A 5,199-nucleotide genomic window follows, 5' to 3' on the forward strand; every position below is an offset into this window, starting at 1 on the left:
TAAACAACCAAATCTATAAACTTTCTTTTCTAACCTCTTTCTCCTGCTAGTCAATTATTATGCTTACAGAAACAAGTAAATCAGCAATTAGTGAGGTCAGTGACTGTGTCGTCACTGCCAGGTCTCATTCTCATGTATGTGTCTTCATTCTTTGTTCACTGGCTCTCCATATGCTATTGAAATGAATCGACGTCATCCGTCTGTCGAGTAAATTTCAGATGTATTCACCTTCTACGTGTATTTAACCATGCATTCATTTCTGGTTTTAGTCGTGCCTCATAGATCTTCGTGAAAGATAGAATTTTTCTTCTTCATGACCACCACAAGTGATCGTGAACCCATCAGAATCGCTTTTTCTTTAAAACTGAATTACCAGATGCTTTCCGTCCTCTTGTACTAAATTAAGACAGAGTGAATGAACTTTACTGTGAATTAGTGTATCGCGTGTTATCTATGTAAAGTGTCTGTTTCTCAAACAAATAAGTAATCTGTTTATTAGGCTAGTAATAATGGACTTTCCATGCCGAAAGAATATGTCCATGACCATATAATTTTCTCCCATTTGCTCAAAATCCGGATTAAAATACGTAAAGCAGTAGAAAGGTGGCTACACTGAGCCACAGCGCCAGAGATTGCGCCAAAGAGTTTTATTTCGCCGCCTCCACTGGCAGTTCTTGTCGAGAAGTCGTGGTGGAGTGTGCTTGTTGAGATGTGGTAGGAGTCAGTCGGTGTTGAGATGTTGTAGTAGGGAGTGCTTGTTCCATGTTTTATGCAGTTGTTTGATGGGCTAGAGAGCAGATGTTGTTAGAATGGAGATATTGTAATGATCAGAGTGCTTTTCGTCAATATATATGAAGGTAAAATAATTCCCTTTTCTTTTTATTATTTCAATGTCTTAAATAATGTGTCATTACAGGTTCAGTCAACAAAGCAGCTGGCTTGTGTTCTTGTATTAGAGTGTAATTCTGGTTTTCTTGCGCAATTATAGTATTTCTATTTTTTTTAATTACATCAGTATAAATGGTATTTAAAATTTCTTGTCTTATTGAAGAAGAACCGTGCCAGATGTGTACGTTGAATCACACTTCCACACACAGAACAGTTACACTTGTGCTTTGGTTTCGTACGTTCTATAGTTGCTGGGGACTTAATTAATTAATTGTGTTAATGGAATTTTTCTTTCATTCTTTGTTGTTATTCTATGTAGTCAGATTGCGCACTAATACCAGTCAGGGCCAACCGTTTACGAGACTGCGTAACCGCACAGACAGTAAAATTATTTGCATAATCATATCATTTTATTAAGCCCCCATGCACGTGGCGACCGCTGCTTCGGATCGTCCCTTGGAATTCTTCTGATTGTAAAAATAGCAGACAGTAGTATTGTTGTAGTAATTTGTAGTTTAGTAATTGTAGTCTATATTGCATGTGTAGATGTGGTAATTGTCATTCTTCTAATGGTATTTTGCAAAATTTAATTTTTGATGCCTTGTATACGCGTTTGACAATTTTGTGCAATTGTGAAGATTAATTGTTCGTTAGGCGTGTTTGTCGGGAAGTATTTCGTGTGAATGGTATTGTTGGAGATAAAGTGTCATTCTGTCTAATTTTCGTGTATAAAGTGTCATCCTGTGTAATTTTCGTATAGTGACGAGTTTTGTATGTTTTGTAAATGATTACGCGATCGATGAAAAAGGCAACAATTATGGATAGTGAGAATGACGAAATTGTTAACATGGCGAACTCGCCAACACAGGAGAATAGTATGATGAATAATGAAGTGCAAAACAATTTAATAAGTCGGGAAAATAGTCCGGAAACAGTTCAAAATGTTTCACAATCAAAAAATTTTCAGAATACGAGATTAACGACAGAAGATATGGAGCAGTTAATGAGTGCAATATTAAATTTGGGAACACAGTTCAGATCTCAATTAAAAACAGAAATAGGAACAATTAAAACTGATATGGGAACAATTAAAACACGGTTAGACTTACTGGGATCACAGATGGGAACTTTGGCAACACGATTAGAAACTGATATAAAAACAATGGAAACACGGTTAGATTCGCGAATAGGGACATGTTTCAAAAACATGAAAGATGAATTAAAGAAAGAAATTAAATAGGAAGTACAACCGATTTTGAATGCTCACAATAATAGATTAATTGCAGTAGAGATTAGACAAAGGGAACAGGATAGAGAACAGGAAGAAAGAGATCGCGAGATAGTACAAAAATTTTCAGAGTTAAATTTACAACGTGCACACGATAAGGAGGAAATATTTGAGAGAATCGAGGAATCCGTACCAAATGACAGAATAAATAATCTAACACAACAATATGAACAGTTAACTAATAAATGTGTCAATACTGAAACCCGAGTCGCGACACTTACGGAAGACGTAAATAAACAATTAAGTGACTTATCGGAAAGAGTTGAGGAGATTTCAGATAAATTGACAAGTCTTAGTTTAAATGGGGACAGAGATTCAGATGATACAGCACCATTCCCATTTGCAGAAACCGAAGAGTATCAGAACATAAATAAGCATGTTGAAAAACAGGGAAAATTTAATGAACGCGTTAAAAGGGAATTTGAGGCATTACAAAAGCAAGTCATACAAATTGAAGGCGAAATCGTAGGAAAAGACAGCAGAAGAAATTTAGGATCACAGATAGCAGAGGGCTTTGAAGAAAATAATTTGTTTCATTTACGGGATGCAACAAGAGAGCGCCAGGCGCGCGAACTTGACAATAATCGACATTGGGACTGGGACAGACGCGGTAGGTCTTTGTCGCCACGAGGCGAAAACTTTGACTATAAACACTTTTTGACTGTTCGTAAATTTAAGATCTTTCGCAATTCTAAGAATGACATACATCCATGTGCATGGTTAGATCAATTTACGTACGCACTTCCGCCAAATTTGCCACTAAGTCACAAACTGGAATTTATGAGCGGCCTTTTATGTCCTCAGGGGATTCACTACACTAAGTGAATATGTGCCGTAGCGTGCATAGGGCCCCGAGCTGTAGTGGTGCTATTTCCCTTTTAGTTTTCTGCACCGCTGCCTACTCTTTTACTATTCTTTGCATCTGTCAAAACGACTCTTCGACTATCAATCTATCTAGAGAATCGGTAAAGAATAACCGGATATGACTATTTTACCTAAAAGTGATTTCGGAAATTACCAATTGGACTTACTGTATCTTCATCAGCATTCATTCGTAGTTTAAACTAAATTTTACCTGTTTATCTTCGTGACAATATTACTTCATATGTTGACGATATTCTTATTGCTAAACGTTCTTGGAGTGAGCATAACAAAATTTTGGATTCATTATTACGTATTTTTGCACGAGTTGGCATTACAGTGAACTTAGAAAAATCTGAATTTGGTTGTTCTCAGGTGAAATTTCTTGGTCACATTATTTCTACAGAAGGTATTCTTCCTGATCCAGAAAAACTAGACGCTATTCGTAATTATACTGTTCCTACTACAAAACGTAATGTTCGTAGTTTCCTTGGTGTCTGTAATTTTCTTAGACGCTTTGTTAGATTGGACTATTTGGCCACACCTCGTTTATGTGAACTATCTGGAAAGAATTCTAATTGGTGTTGGGATGAGGAAGCTCAGTCAGAATTTGAACAACTTCGTGATGCTTTAGTTGCTGCTCCACTTCTTTCACATCCGGACTTATCTAAAGATTTTTGTTTGGCGACGGACTCATCATACAAAGGCCTAGGTGCACATTTATTTCAAGAGATAGAAGAAAACGGCGTTGTAGTACAGAAAACTATTGCATTTGGTAGTCGTGTTCTCTCTAAATCAGAAAATAATTATTCGATTACGGAACTTGAAGCCTTGGCTGTTGTTTGGGCTTTCACAAAATTTCGCATATTTTTGTTTGGCAGACATACTAAGGTTTACACCGATCATCGAGCTCTGGAATTTCTTATGTCAACAAAATTAACTCATGGAAGATTGTCACGATGGGCGCTGTATCTACAGGATTTTGATTTCAGTATTGTTTACATACAGGGTTCTTCAAATATTATTGCTGATGCTTTATCACGTTCACCTGTGGGTTTGAAACAAAGTTCTGAGGAGGACTGCAAAGAAAACAATTATTGTTTGATGTGTTGCGTTTGAGAATTTTATTTCGTCTTCGCTCCAGGACATCGCTAAGGAGCAAAATAAGGATCCAATCTGGAAGGACATTAAGGAGAAGTGGAGGAGAAAGGAAAGCGTAGCGATTAGACAGCATTATTTAGTTCGCAATGATATTCTTTTTAAACGAAAATCGGTCGACAACTCTGTTTGGTTAGTTTGTATTCCTGATGAGTGGGTTAATAAACTGATTTGGTATACGCATTTCAGTTATGCACACTTTGGTCCCAGAAAATGCTTTCATAAATTACGAGAAAATTGCTACTTCAGTAATATGGAAAAACGTATTCGATCTGTTCTTGCCAAATGCAAATTATGTCAAAAGGCTAAGCCGCCAACTATTTCTCACAGAGCACCGTTGTTTCCTATCATTCCAGCGAAATTAAAGGACATGGCTGCAGTTGATTTGTTCGGTCCAGTGGTTCGTTCTACTAATGGTTTTGCGTACATTTTGGTAGCAGTGGAACTGACATCAAAATATGTGTGTATTACACCTTTACGCAAAGCAACAGCTCGTTCAGTATCTAATGCTTTCATCAAACATTTTCTTAAAGAAGTGGGTCATGTTGATAAGGTTATATCAGATAATGGATCACAGTTTCGCTCTAAAATTTGGCTTCGTACTCTACGGCGTCGTAAGATTAAACCAATTTTCATTTCACTTTTTCACCCTCAATCTAACGCTTCAGAGAGATGGATGAAGGAAATCAATAAATTGTGTCGTCTTTATTGTCATCAGAATCACAGAACGTGGGATCAGTATCTTCATATTTTTCAAAACATTCTGAATGAACTCCCTAATGATTTAAGTTCTTTACCGCCTATATTGATATTAAAAAATAAAGCACCGACAAATCGCATTTCTGAAATCGTTCCTTTTCCACCTACACGGAAACTACGGCATTCTGAAGTTGTCAACCTGGCTCTGCAAATTATTGCATCTGCGGCTGCTAGAAGAGAGAAATCAGCTAAATATCCTGGTCGTTTAAAAATCTTGTCAGTTGGTCAGAAGGTGTTAATTAAGT

The sequence above is a fragment of the Schistocerca americana genome, chromosome 5 (genome assembly GCF_021461395.2).
Source record: "Schistocerca americana isolate TAMUIC-IGC-003095 chromosome 5, iqSchAmer2.1, whole genome shotgun sequence".
Classification (NCBI taxonomy): Eukaryota; Metazoa; Arthropoda; class Insecta; order Orthoptera; family Acrididae; genus Schistocerca; species Schistocerca americana.